The 10944-nt window shown below is 36.4% G+C and overlaps 1 protein-coding gene across 1 annotated transcript in view; it reads right to left on the reverse strand.

Moving 5' to 3' along the window:
• Nucleotides 1-10620, reverse strand: part of LOC140849251 (serine/threonine-protein kinase TAO1-like) — a 212864-nt gene extending 202244 nt beyond the window's left edge. The window contains 1 exon segment of the mRNA XM_073236240.1: nucleotides 10462-10620. The gene's annotated coding sequence lies outside the window, so the exon portion shown is untranslated.
• Nucleotides 10621-10944: the final 324 nt, after the last annotated feature.

The following is a 10944-nucleotide window of genomic DNA, read 5'->3' on the forward strand; positions in this document are numbered from 1 at the left end:
AGCAGTCTTAAGAGGAAAGTATATAGCAATCCAGGCACACTTGAAGAAGGAAAAACAATCCCAAATGAATAGTCTGACATCACAATTATCAAAACTGGAAAAAGAAGAACAAATGAGGCCTAAACTCAGCAGAAGGAGGGACATAAAAAAGATCAGAGAAGAAATAAACAAAATTGAGAAGAATAAAACAATAGCAAAAATCAATGAAACTAAGAGTTGCTTCTTTGAGAAAATAAACAAAATAGATAAGCCTCTAGCCAAACTTATTAAGAGAAAAAGAGAATCAACACAAATCAACAGAATCAGAAATGAGAATAGAAAAATCACGACAGACTCCACAGAAATACAAAGAATTATTAAAGACTACTATGAAAACCTATATGCCAACAAGCTGGAAAACCTAGAAGAAATGGACAACTTCCTAGAAAAATAAAACCTCCCAAGACTGACCAAGGAAGAAACACAAAAGTTAAACAAACCAATTACGAGCAAAGAAATTGAAATGGTAATCAAAAAACTACCCAAGAACAAAACCCCGGGGCCGGACGGATTTACCTCGGAATTTTATCAGACACACAGAGAAGACATAATACCCATTCTCCTTAAAGTGTTCCAAAAAATAGAAGAAGAGGGAATACTCCCAAACTCATTCTATGAAGCCAACATCACCCTAGTACCAAAACCAGGCAAAGACCCCACCAAAAAAGAAAATTACAGACCAATATCCCTGATGAATGTAGATGCAAAAATACTCAATAAAATATTAGCAAACAGAATTCAACAGTATATCAAAAGGATCATACACCATGACCAAGTGGGATTCATCCCAGGGATGCAAGGATGGTACAACATTCGAAAATCCATCAACATCATCCACCACATCAACAAAAAGAAAGACAAAAACCACATGATCATCTCCATAGATGCTGAAAAAGCATTTGACAAAATTCAACATCCATTCATGATAAAAACTCTCAGCAAAATGGAAATAGAGGGCAAGTACCTCAACATAATAAAGGCCATATATGATAAACCCACAGCCAGCATTATACTGAACAGCGAGAAGCTGAAAGCATTTCCTCTGAGATCGGGAACCAGACAGGGATGCCCACTCTCCCCACTGTTATTTAACATAGTACTGGAGGTCCTAGCCATGGCAATCAGACAAAACAAAGAAATACAAGGAATCCAGATTGGTAAAGAAGAAGTTAAACTGTCACTATTTGCAGATGATATGAGACTGTACATAAAAAACCCTAAAGACTCCACTCCAATACTACTAGAACTGATATTGGAATACAGCAAAGTTGCAGGATACAAAATTAACACAGAAATCTGTAGCTTTCCTATACACTAACAATGAACCAATAGAAAGAGAAATCAGGAAAACAATTCCATTCACCATTGCATCAAAAAGAATAAAATACCTAAGAATAAACCTAACCAAAGAAGTGAAAGACTTATACTGTGAAAACTACAAGTCACTCTTAAGAGAAATTAACGGGGACACTAATGAATGGAAACTCATCCCATGCTCATGGCTAGGAAGAATTAATATCGTCAAAATGTCCATCCTGCCCAAAGCAATATACAGATTTGATGCAATCCCTCTCAAATTACCAGCAACATTCTTCAATGAATTGGAACAAATAATTCAAAAATTCATATGGAAACACCAAAGACCCCGAATAGCCAAAGCAATCCTGAAAAAGAAGAATAAAGTAGGGGGGATCTCACTCTCCAACTTCAGGCTCTACTACAAAGCCATAGTAATCAAGACAATTTGGTACTGGCACAAGAACAGAGCCACAGACCAGTGGAACAGATTAGAGACTCAGGACATTAACCCAAACATATATGGTCAATTAATATTTGATAAAGGAGCCATGGACATACAATAGCAAAATGACAGTCTCTTCAACAGATGGTGCTGGCAAAACTGGACAGCTACATGTAGGAGAATGAAACTGGACCATTGTCTAACCCCATATACAAAGGTAAACTCAAAATGGATCAAAGACCTGAATGTAAGTCATGAAACCATTAAACTCTTGGAAAAAAACATAGGCAAAAACCTCTTAGACATAAACATGAGTGACCTCTTCTTGAACATATCTCCCCGGGCAAGGAAAACAACAGCAAAAATGAGCAAGTGGGACTACATTAAGCTGAAAAGCTTCTGTACAGCGAAAGACACCATCAGTAGAACAAAAAGGAACCCTACAGTATGGGAGAATATATTTGAAAATGACAGATCTGATAAAGGCTTGACGTCCAGAATATATAAAGAGCTCACACGCCTCAACAAACAAAAAACAAATAACCCAATTAAAAAATGGGCAGAGGAACTGAACAGACAGTTCTCTAAAAAAGAAATACAGATGGCCAACAGACACATGAGAAGATGCTCCACATCGCTAATTATCAGAGAAATGCAAATTAAAACTACAATGCGGTATCACCTCACACCAGTAAGGATGGCTGCCATCCAAAAGACAAACAACAACAAATGTTGGCGAGGCTGTGGAGAAAGGGGAACCCTCCTACACTGCTGGTGGGAATGTAAATTAGTTCAACCATTGTGGAAAGCAGTATGGAGGTTCATCAAAACGCTCAAAATAGACGTACCATTTGACCCAGGAATTCCACTCCTAGGAATTTACCCTAAGAACATAGCAATCAAGTTCGAGAAAGACAGATGCACCCCTATGTTTATCGCAGCACTATTTACAATAGCGAAGAATTGGAAGCAACCTAAATGTCCATCGGTAGATGAATGGATAAAGAAGATGTGGTACATATACACAATGGAATACTACTCAGCCATAAGAAGTGGAAAAATCCAACCATTTGCAGCAACATGGATGGAGCTGGAGAGTATTATGCTCAGTGAAATAAGCCAAGCGGAGAAAGAGAAATACCAAATGATTTCACTCATCTGAGGAGTATAAGAACAAAGGAAAAACTGAAGGAACAAAACAGCAGCGGAATTACAGAACCCAAAAATGGACTAACAGGTACCAAAGGGAAAGGAACTGGGGAGGATGGGTGGGCAGGGAGGGATAAGGGGGGGGAAGAAGAAGGGGGGTATTAAGATTAGCATTCATGGCGGGGGAGGGAGAAAGGGGAGGGTGGGCTGTACAACACAGAGAGGACAAGTAGTGATTCTACAACATTTTGCTAAGCTGATGGGCAGTAACCGTAATGTGGTTTTTAGGGGGGACCTGATATAGGGGAGAGCATAGTAACATAGTATTCTCCATGTAAGTGTAGATTAAAGATTAAAAAAAGAAAGAAAGAAAGAAAGAAAAGGGGGATTACTCCTCGACAGGATAAAACTATTGGTAAATCAAAGATCAACACATGCTTTAAATATCCTTAATGTTGATCACTTAAAGGGTGTCAGATGATCAGCTACGGAGGTACTCTTTTCTGATAATATTCCTTTCTCTTAATAAAAAAAAAAAAAAAAGCAGTTCCTGTGTGCTGACCTCCAATGAGTTCTACACAGTGGTATAGAGGGCATGTCAAAGTGTGGGCAAAGGGTCTGCTTGTTTCTATACAGAAGATCAAGGCCTAGCTTGGATACCCAGAAAATGAACTAAGATACGATATGAGGAGGAGCTTCCGGCATCAGCACTCTCTGGAGGACTCGTGCCGGGGGATGATCATCAAAAAGCCTCCACAGGGATCTGGGCAATGCTGCGGTTGTGGCTGCATCCAGCCCACCGTCTCCTGGACTTGCCATTGGAATGAGGAGGGAGATGTCTAGGCTGGCATGTGCATACAGTGAGACAACGAATTTGACCGGATCTGTACTGTTGGAACTCAACCAGGAGTTGGGAGGGGTGCAAGTTGTAGCACTGCAAAATCTTATGACTATAGACTATCTACGGTTAAAAGAACATATGGGATGTGAACAGATCCCAGAAATGGGTTGCTTTAATTTGTCTGATTTCTCTCAGACTGTTCAAGTACAGTTGGACAATATCCATCATATCATAGACAAATTTTCACAAATACCTAGGGTGCCTAAATGGTTTTCTTGGCTTCACTGGAGATGGATGGTAATTATAGATTTGCTTTGTTTATGTCACCGTATTCCTATTATGTTAATATATGAGCGCAAGTTAGTTAGTAGTTTAAAACCTATACATGCTTAACGTACTCTACAAGAAGATATGTCAAAGAAATAATCAATCCTCCCATGTTTTCTTCCATATGCTACCTCTATAGCTTTTCTTCTTCCTTCCTGATTACAACCCTTAAATAGAATTCGTGCCTCATATCAAATTTACCGAGTATCATAATTCCTCCAGTTGGTAAAGATACCTCCAGACAAGTGCTGGGCATAGAAGCCACAGGGCATAAATCTGCAAAGAAGTAAAAAGCTAACCTTTGCAAACAATATGGCTTCTCTCTCACTTACCAACTTTATATTTCCCTGTATGGCCCCGGAAGATGACTGGTTAGCCAGAGACGGGTAAGATTCCTCAAGGGAGGAACAACCTAAGAGAGGCACAGTCGCAGGGGGGCCATCAGGTGAGAAATTGGGGCTCAACAGTGGTGAGGCTCAGAACCTCAACCCCCTGTTTTGAGAGAAATCTTCTGCATCCGTGGATGTTTTGTTGCCCTTGTCTAGCTTGGATTAATACTTAGTCCATAGGCACACACCTGATCATCTACATTTGCCCTCTTACAGCACTAAACTATGTTTTCTACCTTTATCTTGCATCTACCTACCACTTCAGCATTTTATTAAAAATAAAAATAATAATAATAATAAAGGGGGAAATGTGGGATCCACATATAAATCAAGTATAAAAATCAAACAAACATTCATATTTGACCTGATTGTTTATAGTTCATAATGCGTGATCAAAACCAAAAGTTTCTGTGATGAATGCCCTTGTACTGTTCACCATGTAAGAATTTATTCACTATGTAAGAATTCGTTCACCATGTCAGAACTTGTTCGTTATGCTTCTGAAAATTGGAGACTGACGAGAATTGGCCTTGAGATGGATTAATGATTGTGCATTGAGCATTGACCCCCCTATACAGAATTTTATTGTTGTTAACAACCATTTGATCAATAAATATGAGAGATGCCCTCTCAAAAAAAAATCTGCATTAATAATCAGAAATGCTCTCATTTATTTTTGCATTTAAAAGTACCAACAAAACTATACTTCATATCAGATTATTTTAATACTTAGATTCACACAGTCAATTGTTTTTGACCACAAAGCGACGACCGTGTATTCTGAAGACTTCTAAATATCAAATTATTGCCTAATGCCCCCAATTTTTGCCTTGCTGACCTACAGTAAAACTTCTGATGCCCACTAGATATGTAATAGGTACATGAATAAAGCACACCAGAAAACTGCTTGATGACTTGAGAAAGTATCTACACAGAAGTACCCCTACATTCTAATTAAGTTCTCCTTATGTTAAAATTGCAGGAAACCATGAGTTATAATAGTGGAGACAGTTTGAGTAAAAGAGGTTAGGAAGAGAGAAAATTACCTAAGCATATTGTTTAAAGAAATTAAAATAATTTCATCTAAAGAAGTCTGGTTATATACAACTTAAACCAAATCATATAATTGGTTTCACAACTTGGGTTAGTAAGAACATGATTGCCAGAATTCTTTTCCCTGAAATTACTTCCTAACTCAGTTATCACTGCCACCAATTCTAAGAATTATCTTCATTCAATTTTGATTTGTATAACTCCAAAAATAAGAACTAAGAAAAACAGTGGCATGCATATAGAGACCAGACTACATATTAAGTGACTCAAACTCAGATCTGGTGGTTAAGCTCACATACTGTCCACTATACTGCACAGGTTCTTTCTCAATAATAATTAAATCTAAAGTAAGCTTTTAGAGTTTGCAAAGATCCACTATCTCACTTACTTTTGGTTAATCCTAGAAAGTTGGGGCACGCAATATATCTCTAATATACAGGATACTGGGTCCCAGGTATGGTATTTATAGAAAAACCTAAAGTTAAAACAAAAACAAAAAATGGCTCTTGTTTTTTATTATGATTTAGACCAGATATTAGCAAACGGTCCAAAGAAATTGGATAGAGTGCCTGGTAATATCCACAAGGCATATAAAACTACTAACGGAAATTAATGTGCACAACTAAATTATGTTACTTTTAGAGTAACCGTATCTTTAAAAAGAGTAGTAGAGTATCTGTTATGCTTGTATTTTGGGGATGGTAGATACCAGATATCTGTACTGCCCCTTCTCTTCCCTACTATAATGCTCCAAGCACACTCTTTTCTGCTAGGCCTGAACCCAGTCTCAGAATCTTTTTGAACATACAGCTCCACACAGTCTCAACCAATTGACTGGAAATATTAGCCACACATATAAGTCCTGCATTCCTATTTTGACTCTCTTCATTTAGGTCCACATTATGTAACATTTGCTTCTGGCATTTTTTTTTCTTTGCTTCTGATTCTATATTTGTCATCAATGTTTCTCATATTATTACGTGTTTGTATGTATCATCTTCTCCCAAGTACAGGGACTCTGCCTTTTATTCATCTCAGAGCACCAACTGCAGTGATTAATACACAGTAGGCACTCAAAGTGTTCTGAATGTATCTGAGATAAATATATGATATTTATGGAAAAATCTAAAGTTAAAAAAAAAACAACTCCCCTTGTTTCTGATTATGGCTTGGACCAAAGGTCAATAAACTTTTCCTGTAAAAAGCCAGAGAATAATTATTATAAGCTTTCAGGCCAGCTGGTCTCTGATGCACCAACTCGACTCTGACATTATAGTGAGAGCAACCATAGACAAAATATAAACAAATGAGCTGAGTCTATATTCCAAGAAAACTTTATTTATGGACACTGAAATCTGAATTCTATATAATTTTCACATCTCACAAAATATTTTTCTTCTCTTGACTTTTTCCTCAACAATTTAAAATTGTAAAAATCCCTTCATAGCCTGTGAGCCACAGAAAAGCATGAGGCAGGATGTGGACTTGGCCCACAGACCCAGATCTGTCACTCTCAAAGTGTGAACTTTGGGTGGCCTGCAAGATCCTGTCAGCAAGTCCAGCTACCTATATGTAGGCCAGATTTTCTTTGTATGCCTCAAACAAAACAATGGACCACACGGACTGAGTAGAGAAGCAAATAAGAGGATCTGGCTGTCTTCTGTGAAGCCAGAAATTGAAGAGATTTGTAAAACTGTAAAACAATGTCACTCTCCTCACTAATCTTTCTTTGTTTGGAAAATACAATTACATTTCTTTATGTTAACCTGTTATGGGTTTCTTATTGATTTTTTAAATGGATTAATATTTTTTAAATGCTTCAGTTTTGATTTTTAATTATAATAAATGTCAATAGCTTATAACCCATGCAAACAAAAGGTCTCTAAGAGACCCCAGTAGATTTTGAGAATATAAAGGGATCTTGAGATCAGACAGTTTGAGAACCCGCTGCAGATGAAGCTGGGCTGACTTACTCCTGCTGCACAAAGTGTTCTCGGGCCATATGCAGGGTACTTCCTCAGCCTGACCCACCAGGCAGACCACCTGATTTCAATCTCTACCTTGACTTCAACTCACCTAAGAGCTTCCTGGCATTCTTTGATTAGATCCTGATTTGGTAAAACTTAATCCCATGCAATTTATGTTCTTGTATAATAAATTTGGTGAGAACATTATGATTATTTTCATCAAAGAACCTTTCAGATACATGGAGACCATAAAAATGCTTCAGCCTCTACTTTGCCAAAATAGGCAACTTGAAGCAAGTATCTCTCCCTGGCTTGTATTTTCTAATCTTTAAAAAAAAATTATTATTATAATTCTTTGCCATCAGAACATATCTCAAAACAGATTCACTTTATAAATTAAAGTGCTTCTGACATGGCTCCATGAAAATTGTGGGAGCTAATCGGACATCCTAACGTAAACACTGTATCCAAAGGATTAAAATCCACTAGACATGGTACAAATTTAGTGCTAATAATAATGCACTAAAAATTACATTTTGCAAGTAAATTATACATATCTTAGCATTTTAAAAGTATTAATATTTTGCTTGTTCTGTCATTTGAGATTTAACCTTTGCTAAAGAATATTTTAGGAGAAATAAAAGGGAAAGTTATCTTGATTCCAGTGTTTCTCATACAGGGAACCTTACATAAGGGAGCATTTCTTTCAATATAAATCGATTTTGTCATAAGGTTTAACTGTCTATCCAAATGATACTGCTGGCCTGGGGGATCTCTGCTCCATTTTAGGGAGAATTAAGGCAACAATAATCACGATTCCAACCTTTATCACCTTACTGAATAATATATTCTTACTTAGAAAGTGTTTCTCATGAGTATACAATTGTAAAAATCTTCATAGTTTTCTTTTTTGGAATATTAACTTTGTAAACAATAACAAAGAAGGAAAAGATTTATATTTTGGGGCATTTATCCTTTAATCTGTCTTATAAAATGTCTAAAAAACCAAGAACTATGATCAGATGCTAAATCTACATAATAATTTGTGATTACTGGCTCCAAGTAGAAAAACAAAGTACATCTGGCTCTTCTGACCAACACCAAAACTGAAATTCACTAGCATCATTAGATCAGAAAGACACTAGCAAATCATTATTTCCTATTGGGGAGGTGATTACCTGTTTGGGGGAACAGTGCCTATTATAATAGAAGGATTTTGGTAGCTGTGATTTTCAGTGAAGAACAGAAAACAGACAAGATGTGGGGGAAAATGCTTACTGTTTAAATCTACAGTAAAAGCAAAAGTCTCACTATGATTGCAAAACATTCCAAATTGTGAAACTTAAGTTACTTGTAAAATAGACAAAAGTAAAGCTGCTTCCTCAGTCATTTTTGGAGATCTCAGCATCAATTTAAAGAAAATGCTTATATTTAAAAGAAAGCCTATTACAAAATATGAATCCTTACATAACTACAAATAAGGACATGAAGTAAATTTATATACCATATCATACAACATTCTTATTCCATGTGTTTGCACATGAAGGAGATGTGAAATTAAAGTTTAAAAAAAGTTATTTCCTTTACTATTGAATTCTTTAAGGAATAAAACAGTACAAGAAATAACCACAATTGATATTAATTGCAAGAACAATCAAATTATATAAAATTGTTATGTGGATTATATGAAAAAAGAAAAGGATGGATGGATTTCCTTGTGTGGAAAAGATACATTTCTGTATGTACTGTAAAATACTGCCTATGAAAATGTTTTTACATAATAAATAATTTTTCCCACTCTCATTTTTAAATAAAAATTATGTGCATTTAAAACCCTGGTTATAAGAGGTGAGGTTCAGAACCTCACCCCCTCTGCTTTGAGAGAAATCTTCTGCATCCGTGGATGTCCTGCTGCCCTTGTCTAGCCTGGATTAATACTTAGTCCATAGGCACACACCTGATCATCTGATCATCTACATTTGCCCTCTTACAGCACTAAACTATGTTTTCTACCTTTATCTTGCATCTACCTACCACTTCAGCATTTTATTAAAAATAAAAATAATAATAATAATAGGAGAAATGTGGGATCAACATATAAATCAAGTACAAAAATCAAACGAATATTCATATTTGACCTGATTGTTTATAGGTCATAATGCATGATCAAAACCGAAAGTTTCTGTGATGACTGCCCTTGTACTGTTCACCATGTAAGAATTTATTCACTATGTAAGAATTCGTTCACCATGTAAGAACTTGTTTGTTATGCTTCAGAAGATTGGAGACTGACGAGAATTAGGCTTGAGATGGATTAATGATTGTACATTGAGCGTTGACCCCCCTATACTGAATTTTATTGTTGTTAACAACCATTTGATCAATAAATATGAGAGATGCCCTCTCAAAAAAAAAAAAAAAAAAAACCTGGTTATAATAAAGTTTGTTGGGAAGGCAACAGATTTAAAAATCACATGGAATTTAAAAATCACATGGAATCACAAAGACAGAAGGGATCAAGAGGGTTTAGGGCCATATTTGAGAAGGAAAATATAGTCTGAGAAAACATGCTACTCCAAAGCAGCAAAACTATAATCAAAATGTGGTTGTTTGAAAGCATGGCACAGTAGTTTAACATCTGGAAAACACTGCTGCTATTTCAATTAGGTAGTTCCCAACTCCCCTCCCCAGTGGTGGGGCAATGCATTGTAATTTTCTCTAGCTACTGGGGTATTTTCTTAGCACTTTGTGGAAACTGTTGGCTTTCAGAAACACACAGGCTGATTTGAAACAAAAGTTAGACAAAATACAGAATTGTAACAACAATAAAAAGCAATTTAGAAAGAGGATCAAAGCCAAGCAGATAAGCAAACATTTTTAAATCAGCTGAGATTTTTTTTCAGATCAGTTCCCTAATTTCAAAGAGCCAAACCAAAGCAAAGCATGCTGACTTACACTGATTCTTCAGTTCTTTCAGCTGTTGTTTAAATTGTACAAATTTTTCATTGTTTTGGAAGTCTGCATCTGAATTCTTATTCTGTAAAGCCAAAAATTTCTTCTCCACTAATAATTTTAGATCTGGTATTTTTTCTGGACGTTCTTCTTGTACCTGAGGAAGATAATAAAAATAACTAAGTGTTAACGATAACATAGTTTTGTAACATTACTTTTATCTCAATTCATTCAAATGAAAATACTATGAGGTAGAAAACACAAACTCGCCACAGTGAACCAGAGAGGTCGGGACTAGTTGCAGAACAAACTGTTGGGAAAGAGTGGAGGGAATCATTCACCCCATCTACTCATCAATTTCTTAAGCCACTCTTCAAGGCCCTCCTAATTTGCTGTCTCCTGGCAACTACGGGGGAACAATCTCACACCAGCACAATTCCATGTCCTCTAACCTGAGCACTGCGGCTTCTGCTCTTTAGCCAGCAG

The sequence above is a fragment of the Manis javanica genome, chromosome 4 (assembly GCF_040802235.1).
Source record: "Manis javanica isolate MJ-LG chromosome 4, MJ_LKY, whole genome shotgun sequence".
Lineage (NCBI taxonomy): Eukaryota > Metazoa > Chordata > Mammalia > Pholidota > Manidae > Manis > Manis javanica.